Below are 25,250 nucleotides of genomic sequence, written 5' to 3'. Positions count from 1 at the left end.
GTACAATGACCTTGATTGCATATGCACCAACTGTACGTTTTGCTGACTTGTGCAGATTTCTAGATAAACACTTAGGTTGACTTTCTGAACTTCTATCTGCATTTCATCTTTGAGTTTGCAATACCTGGCTCCATTGGAGTCTGTGAACATTTGGGAGTTCTCTAAATCTGGCTTTACTCTGATCAATAGGATCTTGGTTCCCTGTACTTCTTTTGCTATTCATAAGATATCTATGGCCTTCTGGATCTGTACACAAAACCTTATCTCTAATGTAGCCATATAATTGTAAAATATGCTATGTTGCACTTGTACCGGTGTTGCCACTGCTACTGGCTTGCTATGCTGTACTTGAACTCTCAGCTCGAGATGAGTCCATGTCGACTAGTTCTGTAAAAATTGTCTCCTAGCAGATTTTGGTATTGATTAGCAAAAAACTTTCTTCATCGGGTTTGATAAGAATGCTTTTGCCAAAGTACTTTTGGCAGTTGATTGCTCTTAGCCTCACAAGAGTTGATTAACTCTACCTCAAAAGTGTCGGAATTGATTGTAATTTTGATTCGATGAAAATTTGGGCTCTGAATAGCCTAATCTGTAATCCAATGTGATTTTTGCCCCGGTTCATCTGACTGAATCGAATAGAGACATTACATATGTTGAGTTGGAATAAGTGTCTAGGACTTCTTCAAAGATAGTGCCCAATTGATCACCTTGATTCACACTCTCTTCAGTGGATACCCTACTAGCGGTCTCTCCAAATATGCCTTGATTTGCTAGTATACGACTAGATCTAAGGTTCATATAGACTTGTGAAGCCATGGATAGAGTACTTACCAGCGGATTGGATTGTTATCCATTTTTCCACTTGACTTGAATTCGGCTCCTGTCAGATCCCAATTCTTTGCCTGCAACTTGGTTCTTCAATCTGAGCTAAGTGAGTCAGCAAATGAGAATTCCAAATTCTATCCTTGCAAAGAGCTACAGGACTAATCTACAACTTGAAAACTGAGTTATCATGTATTAATTTTGATCTGATGGAATCCAAACTTAACCAGTGACCTTGTATTATGTTGCTCTAACATTGTACAAGCTCAAAAGTCCAAAATCTTGTTTCTGGGGCTCAAAAGTAAATAATCGTGATTATTTACTTTTCTCAGTTTTAACACTTTTTAGGCTTGTTTTGCCAAGTAATCACCTTGTTGTGCTCTCTGGACAAGTTTGGTTAAGTTTGAACAAGATTTGACCAAGTTAGCAACTGTTTAATGTCCGCAGACTCTCATTCCAAGAATCTGGCTTAATCTCAATTTTGTGATCCAAATGTGATTTGTGGAGTCTACTTGATATGCTTGACCTTGTGGTATACTCACTTGTGCAAAAGTTCTCAGTTTTGGAGCAAATGTAAATAATCACAATTATTTACTTCTTGCATTTTTTGACAACTTTTTGTCAAAATGTTGATACCAACTGGTTAAGCAACTCAACTTAAGCTCCCTAGCAAAGTTTCACCAAGTTTGAATAATCCCTGTTCAAATGGTCAACAGTTTTGTGTCTGCAGACCGACTTTATAAATTTGGCCACAACTTTCACTCTAATGATCCAAATCTTACCAAATTTGATTTGTGGGCTTAATATAACATGCTAAAACTTGTGGTATGCTTAGTTGGTCAAAAAAGTTGAAAAATAGGGCAAAAGTAAATAATCACGATTATTTACTTCTTGTAAATTTTTGCATATTTTTGGTCATCTAAGCATATACACTTGTTTAACACTTCAATCTAAGCCTCTGAGTCAAGTTTCACTAAATTTGAGCAAGATTTACCAAGTCACACTCAAGTTCTCGAGAATCACTACAGATTTCAATTTTTACCAAGTTTTTGGCCTGTTTTGTGATCCAAACTCTATGAACCTTCACAAAAGATGTTTGTAATCATACATAGAGTCTTTGGTATCAACCTTGATCCATTTTGAGCCAAATGCAAAAAATACGATTATTTACTTTTGACCTAAAATGAACACTTTTTGTATTTTTTTCACTTGACAGTCTTTTTAAGACTTGTTTTAAGCCTTTGAGTCAAGTTTCACCAAATCTGAACAAGATTTATCAACTCAAACTCAATTTCTCAACAATCAGTACAAAATTCAGTTTTTACCAAGTTTCTAGCATGTTTTGTGATCCAAACTCTATGAGCCTTTACAAAAGATGTTTGTACACATACATAGAGTCTCTCGTATCAACCTTGATCATTTTTGAGCGAAAAAAAATAATCGTGATTATTTACTTTTGGCCCAAAATGAAAACTTTTTTCAACTTTTTCAGTGGACATTCTTTTTATGATCTATTTTAAGCCTCTGAGTCAAGTCAAAACTTAGTTTGGCCTAAAATGTCAAGAAAAAGTAAATAATCTAAGTTTTTGTAAACTCTTGAAACTTTACCTCAAATACGTCCTTAAGCTTACCTAGTGGTTCATACAACTTTTATGAGCATAATCTCCAGTCGGTTTAGTGGTTGACAGTCTTTTGGTGCTATTTCAAGCCGTAGGCCTGAAATTCTGCAACTTCACATAAACAACTCACACATGATTTCTTTGAAGTGAGCAATGAATTGAGATCTCACCTCGGATTCTACTTACCCTACTCCTAGGTTCTGGGGTTGTGGAAAGTGTCCACAAACACTTGTTTTCTTGTTTTTTATGGTTTTCTGAGCCTTGATCTTAAGACTTGTCTCGTCCCTCAATCATTCTAAAAATCCTAATATAATCCTACAATCCTACAAGGTACTTAGCAAGTACAATCTACTCCCAAGCTACCTCTACACAGCAAAAGACGACACTCTTAAGCTATGTGGTTTTAAAGAGAAATTTTAACTCTAGGTGAACTTAGAGGAAGTTAATGGACAGCTACACAAGACACTCTTGTTTTCCCTAGTTTAGGTCTATTCGTCCCCGGCAGCGGCGCCAAATGTGGGACGGGTGTCTAACCTCACTCCTATCTTATTGCAGATGTAGCAAGAACCACAAATATAATTGTCAATCCATAGGACGAAGCTAACTCGACTAGTGCATAGAGGCTACAAGAGGTTGTCAATCTCTTGGAAAACAACAAACAACTCGCATCTAACTCAAGCTACACTCAAATGACTGAAATCACCAAAAGCTAATCGCTCATCGGCAAAAAAAATCACATCCGTTACAGTATCAAACAACATCCAAGCGTTATGAAACTTATAGGACGAGTTTATAAGACCTAAGAACACATGCTTATGGTCTCAAACCACACTTTAGGTCAAGTGAAAAAATCACGATTATTAACAGCAGAGTGAGTTTTTGACCTAGTCGTTTTTTACCCAGAATGCATCTAAATGCTTAGCAATGATGCCCCAATACCCCGCCTATACTTAGTTTTTGATTTTAAAGCTTAAATTCCCACTTATGATGAAATTAGGCTGCAGGTCGGTGACGTCAAAAGCTATGGATTACCATAAAATGCTCTTACCTGCGGTTACAACGTAACAGATGACATTGTAATGTCACATTGCAGTGTCGTCTGTTGCGTAGAGCTCTTACCTGCGGTTACAACGCAACAGACGACACTGCAATGTGACAACCGAGAAGGGAGTAGGAAGCGCGAGAAAGAGAGAAGTGAGCGCCGTTAGCTCACACTGTGTTTTTATTATCCAAAACTTAATTAAATCTTTACAAAGTTGGCTTTTATACCTTAGCCAAGGTCTAAAATGTGTAATGTCAGGCGCCCAAGACCTTTAAGGCTCCACACTTATTGTATCTGCAACCTAAGTATACTAACTGTCCTATGCTTTACATCTTGGAACTCTTATTGATCCCATAACATGTTACAATTATCACAGTGGCTAAATAAATTGGGAAATTACATACAATACACGGCCATTTTGGAAAAATGTGTAGCTCCAATCTTCACTGCTTCTTCATATTCATCTTCGATTTGCATTCATAAGGCTTCAATCTTTAGCAGCTCCTATTAACTGACGTCGGCTTAGTTAACACCTTCCAAGCGGGTATGGCATTTCCTAGAAGAAAACCGTCGGGTTACAAGGGCAGTTTAGTGAGGTGAGCGATAAGTTACCTAAAGGAGGCAACTCCAAAGGGAAGACGGAAGCAAGTCCCGCAATACCTGGGCCTCTAAACAAAGGTACATGGTTGTTGTCACGCCCATAACTAGTCAGTAAAATGGGTCTCTCAAGGGCATGGCTCTAAGAGTGTAGATGATTCTGGCCTCTAGATGTCCTAAGGAAATTAGTGACAAAAGCGTATGCCCTAGGATTCTAGGTACATAGTCCTGGTCATTCTTCGTGTGCACTTTTTTGGTGTATGAGGGGAGCGACCGGGAGTGCCCTACCCGACTCCTAAAACAAAACCAAATCTCTATGTGTGTTGTGTGTGTGTGTGTGTGTGTGTGTGTGTGTGTGTGTGTGTGTGTGTGTGTGTGTGTGTGTGTGTGTGTGTCTGTGTGCTGCTAGCATGCATGCAGGAACACAACAGCTATGATAGTCCTGTGAGAGCCAACAGGAGCAATGTCAGGAGGAATGGGAGATGTAGGACATGCAAGGACAAAGTGGTGCAGATTGAGGAGCAGCAAGCAGGCGAGAGATGGCTACTGCAATCACACGTGGAGAGAGAGAGAGAGAGACAGAGAGAGAGAGATGCCATATGTTCACGTGAACGTCATGTAGGCATATTTTTTTCCTCTGCATAGTCTAAGTGTCATTGAAGTTCGAAAAAGGGCATATCTGATGCGTAGTGAAGGGTCATGGAGGATGTGATCATTGGAAGGCTTTGAGAGCATGGAGTTCAATGTTCGACCAAGGGCAGATCTTGGTTGTAGAGGGCGCTATGCATGGGTGCCAGTGGAGGGAAAGGCCATGTGGTCAAGTGAGCAAGAGATGATGCACATGAAGTAGAGTTGGAGATGGCATCTATGAGCACTAGGGTCACGAGAGAGGGAGACACCCCGGGTGGAGATTGGGGAGCCAAAATGGGATTTGTGTGTGTGTGTGTGTGTGTGTGTGTGTGTGTGTGTGTGTGTGTGTGTGTGTGTGTGTGTGTGTGTGTGTGTGTGTGTGAGAGAGAGAGAGAGAGAGAGAGGGAGATGCATTGTCATCAAACAATGGAGGTTAGGGCAAGGACGATGGTGGCATACGGATGAGGCCATGAGCACAGGGAGTTGGGGATGGGGCTCAGCTGGCAAACGCTTTTTCTTTGAATTAAAAAGGTTCCTTGGGAATATTAGATACAAATTGAAGGAGGACCAAGAGAGATAGGTCTGCTCATTTCTCTGCGAGCTGCTTCATTATGGAGAATCAAAGGAGATTCTCACTTTGTTTGAGGTGAAAAAAGAGGGAGCTAGCACGTGGGAGAGAGAGGAAGCATAAAAAATCAATAGGAAATTTTTTTGACTATAGAACCAAATACGCCCTTTTTTCTCTTTGTAACGCCTGACAATAAGGGACCTTCTCTCTCTCTCTCTCTCTCTCTCTCTCTCTCTCTCCTCCTACAATGTCTTCTTCTGTTGAGAATACCTCACAACCACTCCCACCACCTTTGCCCCCCCTTCCTCTTTGGCAATGCCACAAGACTCCCATCATCTATAGCTTGCAATCCAACCATCTACGGGTTGCTTCGTGGAAATGACGACAGAATGCAAATGATGAACTGCACTGCACCATCACGACCACACCCTTCTACAGGCACCTCAATCAATCTCGAGTATTCTCAAAAGCTTGGGGCGCAAGACACACACTTTAGCACAGGCCCTCGAGCTAAGACTGTCCTCTCACCCCCCACTTCACACATGTCAAAGGACCTGCATCGACAGGCATAGAGCTGGCCACCCCTTGCAGTTGTGCTGCTCCCCATCCTACTTGCTATCATGGTTTGGTCTCCTTCAGGACCAAAGCAAAAAACACAGAGAGACAACACTTTGTTGATACGCGATCAAAGTTGAGCGAGAGAGAGCTAGGAAGAGAATGCTTCTCCCACAAATTTTACCTTATGAAACCCATTGCAACATCTCAAAAAACATTTGACCACACTCTGTGGGCGTGGTATGCATTTATGTTACACACGAAAGCAAAAAATGTGTGACGCAATGTCGTTCTTGTGCCATTTAAGGTGGAGTTTTTTGTTGTAGATACGTTGTGACATGTTTTTGCAGAATGGTGTGGGATACCCTAAAGACTTTGAGAAGTGTTTTTAATGCTTTTGTGTCCCTTGGATATACATAAAGCATAGTTTTGATGTTTTTGTACATAGAAGTGTCAAAAATTCAAAGATTGAGTAATTCTATTAAAAATATGAAGAAAAACCGAGTTTTAATCAGCTTGGGGTCGTGAGTGACTTGGGGTTTTCATCTGTGAATTGGAATGTCAAAAAATAGTCATTAATGCACTCAAAACAACAGATTTAGTCTACTACTGCATAGTCTTAATAAACCACAGCAGAACCCACAATGAATATAATTGAATGAAAGAGCAATAGACAAGAAACACATTGCAAGTTTTGGAACCAAAATGTGATTATCAGAGCTCAAGATATGATGATTACAAAGTTTATGAGAGTAGCCGCTCTCAGTTGTACGCTCCAAAACTCAAAACATTGATCATGACAAGTGTGTCCTTTTCCACTTATAAAATGAGCTTTATATCTAGGTCTCTCTTGGCCAATGACCGACTTTACAAGGGTCAAACTCATTTATATAGTATACAACTCGGATGTATCAAGATGATCCAAATAAAATCAAAGACTCTCATATAACTACAAAGCCTTTTGAAAAATAATAGATATTAGAATTTCGGCTCAAAAATGAAGGGGTCGACTCGAAGGGCACCCATTTGGTTTGACTGTCAACATTCCCTCTTCCTAGTCTTTGCATCTCCTCGTGAAAACTAGCTTGATCTTCATTTGGATTGCCTACATTCTCTTTGCTATGGTGATGTAGGTGATTATCATTTTTGCAAGTTTTAACCAGCATTTGGCATGTTAGATCTGGAACATCCTTCGTATAGATGATGACCCCTTGTAGGTGTTACCATATACATATGGTTGTGATGTGTGTGAACACACTTAGGACTACAACGAATTTTTTTCCCTCACTAGGATGTTTTTCCCCCGTGCATTGTATATATGCCCATCACTCTAGGGATATCTTATCTCTCCATTGCACAATAAGTAATACACTCTTCAATGTTGTGTGCCTTGATCTTCCTTCCTCTTCTCCAAGCTGTATGGCCCTAATTCCAACAATTGGTATCAGAGTAGGTTGCATCCTCCCTAGATTAGTCGCCAACAACTCCAACACATGCTTGCTCACTTTCTCCGATTTATGTGAGCTTTTACAAGCGTCAGTAGATTGACAAATACTCTGGGAGTGCTCGTAGATCTTAGTCTTCTCATATTTTTGATTCGAGCTCATTTCAGCCTCCGTTTCCACAAGCAATATACTACACAGGCTATTTCATCATTTTGTGCATAAATTTTGTCAGTGCTATTTTTTGCATAGCATGTCCCTTATAGTCTTCTACAATTTGTGCTATATAGCACGTATTGTTCCCACTTTGTTTCTCCTCTTTTCAAGCAATTTTCACATCAGGTGTAGGAAAGCATTTGCCATGGCCGACAACAACACAGATGTGCTCAAGATGTTTGCTATTGAGGATAGATTGGATGGGAAAAATTACCCTATGTGGGATTACATGATGCAACATCTCCTTGTGTCAAAGGGATTTTGGAACATTGTGTAGGGCATTGATGTACGTCCTGGTTCTGAGGATGTAGGCGATGTTGAGGATGTTGCAGGTTTTGGTGGCAGAATTGCTGCTGCCATAGCTGTTTTGCCTACTGCTGAGCAAGCTCATTTGGATGTAAAAGCTGTACAGCCTCATGCATTGATTACGTTGTTTGTGAAATACACTATTACTCCTCACATTTGTTTAGTGAAATTTGCAAAACATATTTGGGATATTCTGGCCGGTCTTTATGCAAGTCACAATGAGGCAAAAATTGCATTACTGCGTAAAGAGTTGGAGTAAAAAATTATGCATGAGGAAGATGACATGGACACTTTCTTTGTTGGTGTCAAGGATATCAATGAGAAATTTATTTCTGCAGGCGAAATCATTTCTGACAGTTCCCTTGTGCAAATTGTCCTTGATGCTTTGCCAGATTCTTACCAGACATTTGCTAGTACTTGGAGACTCATGACCCAAGGAAATCCAGAAGTTGTCAAGTTTGATGCATTATGCACATTATTGTTTGCAAGAGTCACTTTCTAGAAGAAACATGACTAGACAATGTACAGTTGTTATTGTTGGTCAAAGAAAAGGTGGTAACAACAATGTAGACACTTCTCTTGGTTCTTCTACGAGTGGTAAATCACCTATTCCTAATGCTTCTACTGGCAAAAATTCATATGGGAATTTTGGTGATAAGGGCAAAAAGAAGATGCAATGATCACTTGATCAAGCAGTGTCCTAAGTTGAAGGCCAAAGAGACTGGTTCCGCTACTAATGTTGGTTCCACTATAGATGCAGCTATTGTTGAGTCTTCTATGAAAGGATACTATGATGCTGATGTTGATGCAAAATGGGCTTTTAGTGTAGACTACACTTATGATCCTTCTGTCCATGATGCATGTTTGTCAGTTTCTGCAGATGCTCAAGTGTGGTACTTTGACAGTGGTGCTACAAAGCACATTACCTCTCATCATGACTTGTTTACCTCTCTTGAGAATGTTTCTCATGGGAATTGAGTAATTTGTGCCAACAATGCCGGGAGTTGGACAGATTATGCTTACTACTGCAAATAGCAATTCTTTCACACTTGTTGATGCACGGTATGTACCTAGGATCAGGTAGAATCTTTTGTCTGTATCTGCACTTGCTAGACTTAGACTTATAATCAAATTTGTGGATGATAGATGTATAATACATGATCTCAGTTTCAATGATGAAATTGTTGCGTCTAGCATTTTATGCCATGGGATGAATAAGCTCACTTTGTATGACAAGTGTGGGCAAAATTTTGCAAATGCAATTGTGGATTCTAAGGCTATTTTAGATGCAAAACTTTGGCATGTACGTTTTGGACATTTGAATTTTTCCAATTTGCTGCATTTACAACAATTTGGTATGGTTTCTTCTTTGCCGTCTCTTGAAGCACGTGTGAAGGTTTTATTTTGGGTAAGATACAGGGTTCCAAGTTTCCAAAGGATGGTTTAGTTAGGGCCACATGCAGGTTGCATCTTGTGCATAATGATGTTTGTGGGCCCATGCAAACTCCATTGTTGGGCAATTACCTTTACTTTGTGACTTTCAGTGATGATTACTCCAGGCATGCATAATTATATCCGCTTAAAGAAAAGCTCAAAGTATTTTTGTGCTTCAAGCAATTTCTGGCTATGGCTAAAAATGTCTCAAAATGTACTATGGGCACCATTCGTTCTGATCGAGGGGGGGAGTATATGTCTCATTAACTTAATCCATTTCTGGCTAGCAGTGGGATAAAACACCAATGTACAATTTTGTATACACCTTGAAAAAATGGTGTTGTTGAGAGGAAAAACAAGTCTCTTACGGAAATGGCAAGATATATGGTCAAAAGTCAAGCTTTACTACATTTGTTTTGGCTTTATTCCATCATTTGTGCCACTTATGTACTTAACTGGTGTCCTACAAAAGCTTTGTAGTCTATGACTCCATATAAAGCATGGCATGATAGAAAGCCTTCTATTGAGCACATGCGTGTTTTTAAATGTTTGGCATATGGTTTGGTGCCACAAATGCAACACAAGAAACTGGATGATAAGGCTATCAGATGTATTTTTGTTGGTTATAGTGCTAAAAGAAAAGGTTACAAGTTGTATCATCTGCAAACAAAGCGTATCTTGGTCTCACAAAATGTTGTGTTTGTGAAAGATTCTGTCCAGCCCTTGCTGTCATCTACTAGATACAGTAATGTAAGCTCATAGGACATTTATGACACTTTGTTGCCTCTTTTTAGTGGTGGTGAGAGGGTTCCTAGAGCCTAGGGAAAACTTTATGGTATGTTCTATTGTAGTTTCCAGAACCTTGATCATGATGGATCGTGATTTTGGTACCTCATCGTTGCAACCAAACTTGGTAGGTTAGTGTCCCTAAGTGTTGTATAACTCCTCCCACGGTTTTGTAGCATTTAAACTTTGTTTGAGTGCCGAAATGGGTTTATGATTGAGTGTGGTGACATAGGACATAGGCAAGTGTCCTTATCCAAGAGTGATAGATTTGCTAGTGTTTGAGATATCATCATTTTTAGATTCACTTCTTGAGGCTGACACCCTTAAAGAGTCTACGTGCCCCATCCGAGTTGCTTCCCTAAGTATTGACATTATGTTAGTGCATGAAAGCTATGCTATAGACGTCCATCTTGGCAACCCACTAACACATACCAGTGAGGAATGTTATTACAATAGAGGTCAAGTAAGTGAAATACCTTATCAACCTAACTTCTTGCAATACTAGAATAACACACCAATGAGTCCTCGGTATCAACAAAATAGGCCAGCACCACCACCACCAAGATATGCATTAGAGCTAGTAAATCCACATCAAAGAGACAAAAGGTTGAGACCAGTGTTAGAACACCAACCAATACTTCCAGGTGAAGATCAAACAATTGTGAGGTAAGTGGATCTAGACCTATAGCTGAAAAAGAATGCTTTAGTGCTTGTACAATGACATTACAAAGAGGAAAGCAATGGGTATCATTGAGCATACGATCCAAACCAAGGGATCATGGAGTCATATGACCAAGACAATACCGTGCTTTTACCTCTAGTAATCCTCAGTTGAAAATGGGTAGCATATCTTAGAGTGAAGGTTTTACTTTGAGTCAGAGAACACTAATGTTCACAGCCAATCAAGGAGAGGCTAGAGAAAACAAATATTCATGGAAACCATATACTTTGAGTCAAAGAACACTAATGTTCATAGCCAATCTAGGAGAGGGTAGAAAAAAATATATTTGTGGAAACCATATGCCCACCAACCTAGGCAATAGAGGACTCTAGAACCTTATTCAAGTGTCAAAGAGATCATCTAGTGAGGGATTGTTCAATCTGCCAAGGCAACGAATCCATAAAGAGCTCAAGTGAAAAATGGAGCAAAGGGAAAAAGAAGAAGCAAAGAAGCCACGCATCGATGATGTTGAATCATCTGACGAATCTATTCAAAGTAAAAAAGAGGAAGACAACTCTCAAGGGGAGGAAGAACAAGACACGCAGGACCAGCACAGTTAGGAGTTTGGTTCTCCCAAGGACACAAGGGCACCTCCAGAGACTGCGATAAAAGAGAAAGAAAAAGTTGCAGACTTGCCAGAGCAAGGAGCGGAGAAGAGGCAGTCGGAACTAAATGCAGATCAAGAAACGGAGGCAACACAACCAAAGCCCACCACAACTTCTACAGCTTTAGAAGATCAGAAACTGAAAGAAAAGAAAACTGATGAGGCTGAAAAATCAGATCAGGGCCAAAAAAGCCAGCAAAGGCCAAGATCGCCTCGATCACAAGCTATAATAGAGGGAGGAGCGGAAATAATCCAGTCATTTGATATTGATGCTCACTTAGAGCAGATCAAGCTCCAATTTCAATGTCAAAGGTCTCTTTACAACCTGCACGAACTGGAATTGGAAGATACCAAAAGAGATGCATCAAAGGCAGCAGAAGATGCCCTGCAACTAAAGCAAAGAATAGAGGCATTAGAGAAAGCACATCTCCAAGCCCAATTGGAGTTGCAAAGAGAACAAGAAAATGCAGCCTATTATTACAAGGAGGTGCAATAGTTTAATGGGGCAAACTCCGCACTACAAGTCGAGCAGCAATGCCTCCAGGAAAGCTAACCAAAGAAAGAGAACAAAATGAGAAGCTGCAAGGCTCATATGTTGTGGTTAGCAGGACTCTGACTCAGCTCCTTGCCATAGAAGAGACCTCCACCTCCTCAACGGTGACTGCAAGCTCAGCCTCCTTGAATCAAGAGGTTAAAGATTTAAAAGAAACCTTGGCTCAGGAAAAATATGATAGACAGATCATGACAGTAGGACATAGGTCCCTACAACGAGCCAAGGACGAAGAAATTGAAGAAATGAAGAAGCAGTTGGCTCAAGCACAAGGGGACTTAGAGACTCTGAAGGCCAATCAAGAAAAGCATCAACAAACAGCCTCAGTAGACTTTGAACAGGAAGGAGGTTTTGACCAATCCACATTTGAGGCTCACCAAACAGAGGTGCAAACTACCAGCAAAGGAAAAGCAACACAGGAATCTGCAGATCCAGCCACGATATCCACTTTTGATTCGGCCAAAGACAAAATTCAGCGCTAGATCTCAGAAGTCAAGGATCCCTCGCACAAAGCATATTTGCAGTATGAACTGAAAGTGCTGGAATCGGCTACGCTCCTCATGATTACTCCAGATGAGGTGGTAAAGAATGTCGGGCATGAGATGATCGCCCTGCCACTGATGGGGCAAGAGGCCAAATTATGGTAGCAAAGAATGCTGCCAGAACTTGAACCAAACAGAAAAGGGGATTACAGGGATGTTCCTGTCATGACAATTCAAATTCAAACCATCATTGACAATCAACCCCTCTAGTGAAATAAATGGTTTGAGCAAAGACCAACATATGAAATTTATTACAGGAACGCTCCCCAGCATCTCAGGATCAACCCAACTTACTGTCCCATCAACAGACGGCGATCCTGGGATAGCTTTTACACTTGGCAAAGCAAAAGGCCGACGGTGTTGAACTGCCCGGTTATCACAAATCCACTCAATAACAACCCACCGTCCAAGAAGTACATGGTTCAGACCCTCAAAGGGATCATCAACATGATGAAGGAGATCCCGGATCTCGCATGCCAAATGCTTGTGAAGATTGCCAAGATGCTCATCACCTGCATTATAGCTTTCAATGATATAGAAGCAGCAAAGCACCCCTGGCAAATCTTTGTGGAGGGAACAAGAGGACTTTGCTGGAATATAGAGACAGAAATCCCTAGCAAAAATGTTATCATGGGATTGCATGCAAGAGTTATGTTTCTGCCATCTCACTACATGCATACTTTCAAGGAGGCATTCATGACCCACTTTTTCGAAGTGGCCTCCTCCATATTCAATCCCATGACAAAGGATCTGCCAGCACGCCATATCGCATATCAAAGTACTCTCAGCAACAATCCTTTCAGAGAGCTAGCCACCAAAGTGGAGATTGAGGCAAGAGCGCAGAAGTTTAGTCACCTCACTGCAATGATCGAGAGAAGACAGTAGACTACACTCAAAAACGGGTTGTCTGAGGACGTGCAATGAATAGAAAGGGGGGAATGTTTGGTGGATACATGCGGATGTGCACCAAACCCTGTAAACACTCACTCAAATTTTCAAAAGAAGCCGTGTAATTTAGCCTATGATGATTGTAATTGTAATGTAATTTGACATACCCTCTCAGCCTCCCTGAGTCTACACCCTTGTAAGTGGCCGAATGGTCGTGGGAAAGCTCCCTTAACTTTTAAGTCAAAACCCTTAGTTTGGACTAAAAAGATATCATTACCTTGGAGGTTTTTGAACGTTCACTGTGAGAGCTTCTTGTTGCTACAAATTGTAATCCTCTTTTCTCTTGGACGGGTAATCAGAATTCAATTTCGAATAGCACATTGTGTTCCTAGTCTCTTGCTCTACAATTTAAGTATCACCATTCTCCATTCTGTTGTGGTTCGCGATGCATTGCTTGTGAGCTAAATGCATTGATTGAAGGTTAAAATGAATTTTTTTTTAATGTTTTGACCATGGATAAGTGTTTCTATGCTTAAGGGGGACCTTTTTGAGTAGTTATGTTTCAGTTTTCTGCACATTTCTTTGTGATGGATTGTGATTTATGTACCTTCCTAGATGGTGACAGAACTTGGTAGTATTGTGCCCTTAGGTATTTTGATACCTCTCCTTAAGTTTCATTGCATTCCGAATTCGTTTGGATGCCGAAAAGGCATGATGACCTCGAGCGGTGAGATTGGACACCTACTGATTTTATGTCTAGGAAGTGGTTGATTTTCTTTTGTCGTAGTATGAGTAGCCCTCTGAGTTCACTTTGGTGAGATTGACACTCTCATTAAGTCTCCGTGCCCCATCCCGAGTTGGTTCATTGCATATTGACATTATGTTAGTGCAAAAAGCTATGTTGTAGAGGTCCATCACGGCGACCCGCTAACACTTGTAAAGCTCTTGGATGCACTTCAAAGCACTTGGCAACACTAGGAAACACGTGTAAAGGTCTACTAAGCTCTTTAGAGCATGATTAAGCACTATAAAGCACTGTCAGGCACTTGGCAACACTTAGATGCGCTAGGAAGCATTTAGATGCACTTGGAATGATTGGAAGCACTATGAATAAGTAGGAAGTACTATGAATCGCTTAGATATACCTAGGAAAACTTAAAAGCTTTTAAAAGAACTTATAAGCACTCTAAAGCACTTAGAATCACTTAAAAGCACTTAGAATCTTTAAGCACTTAGATGCACTCAACGGCACTCAGAAGCGCTCACAAAGCTTTGAGAAACACTTAGAAGCACTAAGAAGCACTTGAAAATACTAAGCACTTGGAGGCATTTAAAACTACTAAGCACTTAGAAGTACTTGGAAGCACTTAAAATAACTTAGAAGCTCTTAAAATCACTATGAAGTACTCAGAAGCACTTAAAAGCTCTTAGAATCACTATGAAGCACTCAAAAGCCCTTAGAAGCTCTATGAAGCACTTACAAGAACTATAAACCACTTCGAAACACCTAGAAGCACTTAAAATCACTACAAGCACTTAGAATCGCTATGAAGCACCTAGAAACAGTCAAAGGCACATGGAAACATTTAGATGCACTTGGAATGACATGGAATTACTATGAACCACTCTGAAGCACTTGTACTTGTAATCACTTGTATACGTCTGTCAAGCACTGTAGAGCTTGGTTAAGGGGTCTAAAAGTTATTAGAAGCACTAAGATGCACTCAAAATGACATGGAATTTCTTGGAAGCACCATGGGGCACGCAAAAGCATGTGTAATAACTTACAAAGCTATGTAAAGCAATGTAATGAACCATCAAGCACTTGGAAACATTCAAAATCACGGTCAAGTACTTATAAACCAGTATTACACACTCTCAACATGTTTGGGGGAATATACTTCAAGCAAATCGAGTAGATGAATTGGATGCAACACATGCGCACTCTTGCATATCCTCTTTCAAACAACATCTTTCTTGTTTGGGGAGATGTGGATTTCCACCAAGCATAACTGAAATACGATTTTCTTAATTTTGTTCGTAATGTTGCTTGCCTTATGTATTTGACCCTTCCTCTGCTTCATGACGCATACAAACATTGGCATCACTGAAATTCCTCTGATGGAGGCCGAAAATCTCTACCGCTCATTTTCATTGTCGCCACATGCGCCATTGAGGCATGCCATGACAGTAGCCCACTTTAAAAAGAGCTTATTACTTGAAGGAAGTGTCTTCAACTCAAATAATGTATGAAAAATGCTAGAGAAAATGCTCTCTCAACTGTCCTTGATGTGTGCTGCAACACTGAGAACGTTGGATGACGGAGGAGTTGGTGTAGAATCTTCATTTGAAGGCCCTCAAAGAGCTTGTTTGTTTGTTTGGGCTAGCACAGAAAAGCTGCCCTTTAGATTTTCTTTGCCTCTTGCTCATCAATGTCACCATCCTCACGCCTTTGCACCATCCTATTCTTAAAGCTTCTGTGTTCCCTTTTCTTTGTAGCCCAGTAGTTTTGTAGACCATGCAGAAGCTCCCTCAAGATGTGTTGTGTGATAGACAATGGAGGTAGATATATGAAACCTATATTGCTAGTCTATTCACCATGAGATTCCATGTGGAGCCAGTTATGAGGCTTACATTATAGCGAAGAAGACCATAAAAGCACAACCATAGTACTGTGAAAGAGAGAGAGAGAGAGAGAGAATGTGCCCATGAACTCATGAATATAGCTTGTGCATGTGGGAAGATACTCATATTGTGCAGGTGGGAAGCAGAGGCTATCTCATACACACATACGTGCACGCGCGCACACACACACACATGCAGAGTCACAGTAGAGCTACAGATTGTGTGGTGGAAGATGCTAGGGAGGGAGAGGCTAACTAAAAGAGCGTAGGAGGGATGCACACAAAGCGGAGGAGAGAGAGAATATTCAGCTTCATTTAATGGGTACGCCTTTGTCTTAATGATATTTTGTCTTGTTTCCATTTAGTCTATTTTTTAGCATTTTCAAGCCCGCCGCATTTCTCCCTTCCCACTCTACCAAGAAGGCTTTTACTTTTTGCTCTCATATTTCAAATTTAAGCAAGGAATACCTATGGGACCCTTGCGCATACTAAGGATGTGGAGGCGTGAAGCATTGCCTACATAAGCAAACACTTGCATTTTTTGTGAAAAAACACTCATTGGTTCATGGATCAAGTTTTTGAAAGATCAAAGTGTCAGAAAGAAAATATTCTTCTCGCATCTATCTATACTATATATAATTGAGCTTAAAATTTTCAAGGAAGGAGAGGGTATCCATGTGTCACTCTCTCCTTCATTTCAAGAACCTTAAAAAACATTTGTCTATCTATACTTCTATACTTTATATGATGGAGCTTAAAATTTTTGCGGAAGAAGAGGGCATCCATGTGTCATCAATTCAAGCACTGCATGGACATGCGCCCTGAAAGCTAAAATGGACTCGCATAAATGCACTTGGGCAACCTTGACGCTCACAACTTTTTTTTGCGTGGGTCGCAACCTGCAGGCTACAGTAGCGCTGTAGCTGCCTAGAGAAAGGAAGCTCCCTTGACCCCTCCACGTGTAGCCTCATGCTTGACTGCAACACCGAAGAACTCAGAACTTGGGAAGGAGGTTGACATTGAGTTAATGTGTTGTCGTCCTCACATCTAAATCAAAGACTACAGCACGTTGTCTTTTAGACGCGTCCTCAATCACAGGTGCCGCACCGGTCTCAAATAGTTGCAAACTTGCAGCTTGCAGCTTCGCATCCACATATGTGTCTGGTTGTGTGTGTGTGTGTGTGCGCAGTGTGCACGCAAGAGAGAGAGAGAGAGAGAGAGAGAGAGAGAGAGAGAGAGAGAGAGAGAGAGAGAGAGAGAGAGAGAGAGAGAGAGAGAGAGAGAGAGAGAGAGATCTTGCCCAATGCAAGCACACATAATAGGAGTGTGAGAGCTTTGGAGACTGCCAATACATGGACAAAGAAAGGTAGAGAGAGAGAAGGAGAGAAATAGTAGTACGCTACGTCCGCATGCTACTATAGGGGTGTTCTGACAGGCTACCAACACAGAGGAGAGAGAAAGAGAGAGAGAGAGGTACTACGATGGCACTCTTCATGCGTAGACAACCTACAACCTTGCCAAATGCAATCACATTTTAGACTCTAGAGTCCACTGCTACCTTTGACAAATGCATCATCATCTTGGGACGCAGGTGAAAATGGACACCGTTTATACATCAAAAGAGAGGCAAACATCCCATGGTTGGTCCGCCAACAAGATGAGGGAAATTTCTTCAATCATTATTGGTTCCCACAATATTCACATGCCTCAGGAACACGTTGTGGTTGGCATTCATCTGTGCACCCACCTACAACGATCATGTTTGACTTGCTCGCATGGAGAAAGATTTTGTAGAAGACTCTATGACACCGATATCCTATCTTTACTCTTCAGGCTTCATCGCATATTCTTCTGTACATCCTAGTTTTTCAGCTCTTTTGCACCTATTATCAATGTTTATGGTTTTAGCTTGAAAATTTTGTCAATTTGGGCTCTTTTTTGTGGGTAGTTTGCTAAAGGTGTTTACTTGAATGTGTATTTGGGCTCTATAGACATTGTATGAACGGGTTTTGTCTGCAAAGAAAATTAAAAGTGGAAAATATTTTTGAGGTCTTGATTAATGTAATTAAAGAAATTGGTGTTGAACATGTCGTTCAAGTAGTCATGGACAACGCAAAGAATTGTAAAAATCCCAGTAAACTAATAAAGAAGTGCTTTCCACACATTTTTGCCAATGGTTGTAATACACACAGCTTAAACTTGGTGCTAAAGGATTGATACACTAGCGAAGAAACCACATGATTCACCAAAATAATTGACACAACACGTCAGGTTGTGAAATTTATCTTGAAACGACAAAGAGTGCTCGATTTGTATAAAATGCACATGTGAGTGATGTTGAAACTTCCTATTGAAACTCGGTTTTGCACACACGTTTATAAATTGGAATCACTTCTCCGCAATAAGTGCGTTGTGATTGACACATTCAATTGCATGGCCTTTGATGAATGGCAGCTTGAGTAGAAAGAAAAAGTGAAAGATAGAATTGCATGTCTACGTGGCAACGTAAACAAGGCTGCTTGGTGGAGGAGTGTAATGGATGCATACCATGTAATGAAGCCCGTTACGTTCACAATTCGTAACCTTGATCAAAGGGCGCCAAATTTGGGCAAAGTGTGGATGACATGGTGGTTAGTCCAACAGAGTCTTGAAAATCCTGAAGAGCTGAAAGAGTCTCTAGTAGAGAAGGAGTGGCAACTACCATTCTCTGGCAAACAACCAAGAATTTTGGCCAAGTATTTTCATGCAAGGTGGAAGAGCGCTCATAGTCCATTCCATAGTGTTGCTTACATGCTCGATCCAGAGTATTGGAATTTACATCTGATGTCCAATACAGAGGTGGTCAACGATTTCTATCACATGGTCAACACGTTCTACTCCAACGTTCTGGACCAAATTGATTGCATCAAACAAATGAGTTCATTTAGATTAAAAGAAGGTCCTTTTGCAAATGATTTTGTACAGGTAATGGCAAAAGAGCAACCTGCATGGAAGTGGTGGATGATGAATGGTGGAGAGCATTACTCTATGTCACATCCCCTTGCAATGAAAGTACTGGCACAATGTGTAGCAAACTGTACAAGTATGCTCACAGCACTATTCACAACAGACTATTAGCACACAGAGCAAAAAAATTAGTGCATATGTTTTGCAACGAAAAGATATTGAATCACATCAAAAGTGCTGGCTACGATGAGGAAATGCCAACCTGGTTGTATGATTGTCAAAACAAAGACGAAGAAGAGTTCAATGTTGGTGTATCTCAATGCACTATAGACAAAATAGAAGAGAAATTGATAATAGATGTGGAGATTGAATTACAAGGATATCCACAACACTCAGACTTAGAACTAGATAACAACTTCATAGATTCAATATAGCTTGAGAGTAGAATGAAGATCGTGTCAAAAACCATTGTAAAAGACCTTGTATTCAATGTGTTTTGATCATATACAATGCTTCATATTCACGATTAGACATAGTTTTTTTATCTCAATTGTGTTGCTCTGAAGCAGCATCTTGGTCACTGTCCAAAGGCCGGATAGAGGAAAAGCTGACACAAGTCTTGGGTGGGACCGGAATTCTTCCCCCCATTATATATAGTATAGATAGATGGTTGCAACAGATCATATGTTAAAGGGTTTAAACTCTTACTTTAATGTCTGAGGCCTCACAAGATCAAATGTTACAGGTGTGTCTCTTAACTTTGCATGGTTTCTTTTATAAAAGAATTTAGGGCCGCAGCAACGCGTAGGTCACTTACTAGTACTATATATAATGGAGCTTAAAATTTTTGAGGAAGGAGATGCCCTCTACTTGTCACTCTTAGGTTCACTTTAAACAAAAATTTACAAAATGTTTCATTTATGTGAGCCTTGGAACTTGTGGACCATTTCAACTTTCAACCTGACAAGTTTAAAAAAAAGGGGGTTGACTTTACTTTTCCTTTTAAGGAAGTCATTATTTTTCCTTATGAAAGTTAATTGAGGGTGGCTCAAATTTTCTTTCCAAAGGCCAATGGCAGTGGTGAAACTTGGGGATCAGTAGAACAGTAAACCCTATCGAGAAAACGTAACCCTGGCAATGGGGGGCTAGCTTCACCCTTGACCGCTCTGCCTTGGTGAACTACCCTGTGTGGGTTGAGTTCCATAACCTCCTAATGCACTATCACTCTCAGCTGGCCAAAATAGGTTCTCCTCTGGGTAAAGTTCTAGGGGGAGGCAAAAGACCAATTATATCCCTTCTTGGCATCCTCAAGTCCTTATAGAAATGGACATTTTTGTTGACCTCCCCTCCTCCATTGACATATTCACTGATGATGGTGAACTCTTTGAATAGGAGATACTCTACAAGTATCTTCCTAATACTTGCTTCCATTGTGGAGCCAAATCACACTTCGTGAGGAGCTTTCCAATCAAATTCCCCCCGCCCCCTCAGGAGTCATCAGCAGACAAAGCGAAACAGAGCAAAGAGGGAGAATCGACAGGGCTCACTACGGTAACTCATTCTAGAGGAAAAGCAACCTCGCAGAATAATGACAAGGGAAGGGATAAATAGAGGGATAAAGGCAAGAACTGGCAACCAAATCAATTCACTGTGCTTGCTCCCTTGACTGGGTTTAACGAGAAAAACTTTCAAGAGTTAGAAGTATCCAAATCAGATGTAGAGGAATCGATGCCCACTAAATTGGAAGCACAGGTCAACAAAATGGATGCTAACAAAATTATTGATCTAAACCTGGCCTCGCCTCTGCCAGATATTGCCAACAAAGATAATTTCCCCCTTCGCGCCCCCCCCCCCCCCCCCCCCCAACCGATGGACATAGAGAAAGACAACAAAAGGGCACATGATCAAGCCTTGCAGAAGTCGACCAAGTCCCCGCATGGAAAAGCCAAAAAGGACAAAAAGGCTCATAAATGAAAGCCTTCAACTCGAGCATAAAGGATCTGACCAACCCCTGCAAGTCTCGCAAGATCAAAGCACAGGTAGTTAACAATCTAGTCAACATCATCTTGCTTCAAGAGATCAAGGTCAATGGGGATGATCTAGATAGATGCCTGAAGGAAATATTGATGGCTCTCCGATGGTTTGCCTCCTCCCATTCAGGGGATCGGGTGGCACATCAATAGGCATCCCTACTAGGTGGCTCACTCAGAATCCTAGCGTTCGGGTGGGGGAGCATTGGGTAGCTGTCCCCATATCTGCCCCGTTCCTAGCCACACTAGTTTCCATTTATGTTGCAGGTTCTTCACATCAAAGAACCAAGATGTGCTTAGATCTCCCTCTCTTGAAGGGGGACATGATCTTGGTCTACGACTTCAATATGGTTGAGGACTCGCATGACACGTTTCTAGGCAAAGGAATAGTCATCAATGGAGGTGAGAAGACGGCCTAGGACAGAATGAAGGACAACCTAGAGCTGTGGGATAGTGGGGAAACACAAGTTTTCTCATGGCAGAACTACTCCAGAGGGAGATTGGCAAGGAAAGCCAGACTAGACCACTGCTATGTATCTCTCCCGCTGGCTAATTCCTTTAACAAAATCGAATGTAGGATCATCTACAACTCATGTTTGTCGGACCACTACCTAGTGACCACAGTCATAGATCAGAAGGCGAGCAAGATTAGGAACTAGTGGTTCCACACTGATCCTTTCCTGCCTGATATACCTATTGTTCAAGCATCCATGGAAAGAATCTGGAAGATCACTTTGCTAGATCAGTGAGTCCTAATGCAGCCTGGTCTATAGCCATCAAGGAAACTCAGAGCTGTCTGTCAAAATTTTGCAAGGAAATCTTGTTGATACGTCGGAATCGTAGGGATCAAATCTACAACTCCCTTCTCCTTCTTGAAACACGGCCGCAGTGTGAGGTTACTTTAGCCTCTATAACGAAACTACGAGCTAAACTTAAAAATGAAGAATACATAGCCACTAAGCATGCCTCTATCTTCATCAGAGAATGGTGGGCAGGAAAAATTGGCATGCCTTCTAAGCAGATGTTCAAGATCCTTAGGAAAAAGAAAACACGAGAATCCTCCCCGTTGTTTGTAGCATCCAATGCCTCTATTCAGAATGAAAGTGAAAATCTTGAGCTCACTCCGGCCCACTTTGAAAAATTGTTCAGCCCAAAGGAATCGATCTCCCCCAAGTGCTACAAGCTAGAGATGAAATTTGGAATACAGACAGAAAGTGGTCCCTAAAGAAGCCAGCTTCCGGGAGGATCTCCCTTTGGCTGCAATTGAGTCACTAGCTCCCAACAAATCTCATGGTATAGATGGCCTACTTGCTGAATTATTTCAAGTATTTAAAGAAACCCTTGCCCCCTGCCTCTTGAAAGTATAGGAGGAAGCAGTTCGGTTCCACAGACTCCCTTTTTCTATCAACATGGGGATCATTAAACTTTTGCACAAGAAATGTGCCAAGGATAACCTGTCTAATTGGAGACCTATCACTATGCTCAACACATTGCTACAAGATCTTTGCCAAAGTGGTTGCTCTTCGGATCACCCCCATTCTAATGAAATGAATTTGTACATAACAAAAAGTCTTTATCAAAGGAAGGAGGATCATCGAGGCGGTCATAGATCTTTGGGAAGGAATCGAACATGCTGAGGACTTGGGAATGGATTATGTGTTCATAAAAATTGCTTTTGACAAAGCTTATGACCGCCTCGAATGGTCCTTTATTCTACTTAGTTTGGAAAATGGAGCTCTGTCAAAATACTTTGAGCTCAATAGGTCCATTAGACAGGGTTTCCCCTGGGCCCCTCTTCTGTTTTCTATCAATGCAGATGGTCTCAACTGCTTGGTCAAAAGGAGGATGGTGGAGGTAAGTATCAAAGGAATTCCTCTTCCAGACAGTAACAACCAGCAATGTCTTTCCCAGTTTGCTGACGACACTACTGCCTTGCTGAGCAACAAAGGTAACTCTCTACAAGAATTATGGGATGCAATGAAATTATTTTGCTCGGTCTCTGGCTTGAGAATAAATCATAGCAAGACAGGTGTCAGATCCTCGCAGACCCCTCTACCGGGTTGGATGCTTAGTCAGGGTTGCACTCCCATCGAGGAGGGGGAAGTCTTTAGGCTATTAGGTATCCCTTTCGGGTTCAAGGTTTCCCTTAAACAAAGATGGGATTGGGTATTAGAAAGGTTCAGGACCAAATTGGGCAGATGGAAGGGCTTCCAGGGCTCTCTAGCTAGGAGAGTTATGGTGATTAATCACTTTCTATCTGCTTATATTTTGTTCTTTCTCAGTTGTTGGCGCCCTCCGGACTCTCATCTTAGTATCATATGAAAATACTGTAGGAGCTTATTATGGGGGGTGATCCATTTAAGAAAGTGGCAGCCAAAGTTCGGTGGGATATTTGTTGTCTCCCTGTAGAAAAAGGGGGTCTAGGAGTAAAAAACATTAATAAGTGGGCATATAAAATAGCAGTTAAACTCATTATCCGATCACTTGAGGATACCATCCAAGAATGGGCTCTCCTCTTGTTCAGGAAAATAAATAGCTTCTCTCTGGCCAACTAGAAGCCTTGGCAGAAACTGAGCTGGGCACTATTTTCTTTGAGCCATTTCCCATCAAGGCTAAAGGGTCATACCTGCTTGCATCGCTTTGGGGTGCGTGGAATAGGGCAAGGGTGGATCTATCAATTTTTTGGTCTAACAATAGGGCTAATGCTATCCGCCCAATCCGATTCCACTTGGTGGCCTCTCTCCCCTCTAACCCCAATCGCCAATCATCAGATAAGGATCGCGCTTAGATGTCACAACAAAGGAATCACCACTTCAGGAGTTCTTTGGAATGGGCAATTACACACAGGTGGAAATCAGCTGAGGAACTTCTTCTCCAGTTTCCCCTTCAACCATGGGAACTCTCACTTATCCTATCCAGAATTGAGGGCTTCTCTAGTTCAGAGCTATGGAAGCTTTCACTTAAAGAAAGTGTCCCGCTCAGTGCCTTTGGATGGAAAGTAGGATTCAAACTCCAACACCCGCAATTGAACAGACGATGGAACGTCAGCCTGGGTAGGAAGCAGTGGATGTTCAAATTTAAGAAGCTATGGGACACGTCAATTCAGCACAAGAAATCTGTCTTCTTTTGGCTAATTCTTTACAAAGCCTTGTGGACTGGAGAGAAAAGCCTCAACGTAGGAGTATCCATGGGGATCTGTCTTAGATGCAATGTAGAAGTGGAGTCGATTTTTCATTTGTTTTTAAGTTGTCCATAGTTTGCTACTATTTTGTCCCCTTTAAATTTTGTTCTTAAAAAATTAGTCTCTTGAAGACAACTACTCCTAGGCGACTCTATAGGTATCATGTCCTGCTACTGCAACCGAACTAGGGCTGAATTTTTATGGATTATTTGGAAAATGAGAAATAGTCATGTGTTTAATGTGGCTTACCAGGCTCCTAGCCTGAAAGCATTGTTTGGAGATTTCAATCTACATGTGTTCAAAACAAAAGTCAATGAAGCCAACCTATACTATCTGAGGAACTGGATAATTAAAGACGCAAAAAAAGCTCACATGGCAATGGAGGCTGAAGATATGGAACTCCCCATTAATAAGAGAAAGCTAGCTGAAATCAGGAACATGCTGGCGGCCACTCAAGAATCCTCCCAGGCGGCTTTTGAGGTTATCTCCAAAGCTGGTAGCTTCATTCAAAAGGTTCAAGGAATGATTAATTCTCTGAAAGATTGATGATGAAAGAATGTAAATGGTCGGGATGTATGGTCGGCAATAGATGTTTTGTATCTAGCCAAAGTCTAACTAAAGTAATGAGTCGATTTTGTGAGGGAGAGTCTCCCTGGTATGGATATGGTCGGGTCATGGTCTTCAGGTATCCAATGGTTGTAATTTTGTCTCCATTCTTTTGTTAATATAACTTTCATCATTTTGTTGGAAAAAAAAAAACAAAGTCCAATGGCCATAAAAATTAAAAATTTAAGGGATTGTTCGTATGTACACTAGCAAAATTTTAGCGGTTTACTTCAAGGCAAACTTGGAATCTAGCTAGGATTTTGTAACTTAAGACTTTTAAAAAATATACTAAAGCCCTTTTTATTGAACGCCAGTCTCGAATAGTCCCAAAATGGAAGGACATGCATGTGTGTGTGTGTTTGAGAGAGAGAGAGAGGGGCGGGGGGGGGTCCTCGAAGAGGGCACTAAATTTTTTTTCTTGATCGGACTTTTTTTTAAGTAAATAAGGGACACACTAAAAACTCTTTCAATTTTTAGGTCAAAATTTGAAGAATCAATGGTATTTATACTAAAACTTACTGAACTTTGATGGTTTTCTTCA

General features: G+C 41.0%; 1 pseudogene; it reads left to right on the top strand.

Annotated features, from left to right (window-relative positions):
• The first annotated feature begins 24,109 nt into the window (after positions 1-24,109).
• LOC147451525 (uncharacterized) lies at positions 24,110-24,649 on the top strand (annotated as a pseudogene).
• The last annotated feature ends 601 nt before the right edge of the window (positions 24,650-25,250 follow it).

The sequence above is a fragment of the Adiantum capillus-veneris genome, chromosome 9, assembly GCF_014529385.1.
Source record: "Adiantum capillus-veneris isolate H3 chromosome 9, ASM1452938v2, whole genome shotgun sequence".
In the NCBI taxonomy this organism is placed as follows: domain Eukaryota; kingdom Viridiplantae; phylum Streptophyta; class Polypodiopsida; order Polypodiales; family Pteridaceae; genus Adiantum; species Adiantum capillus-veneris.
This window is presented reverse-complemented; position numbering and strand designations above follow the sequence as displayed.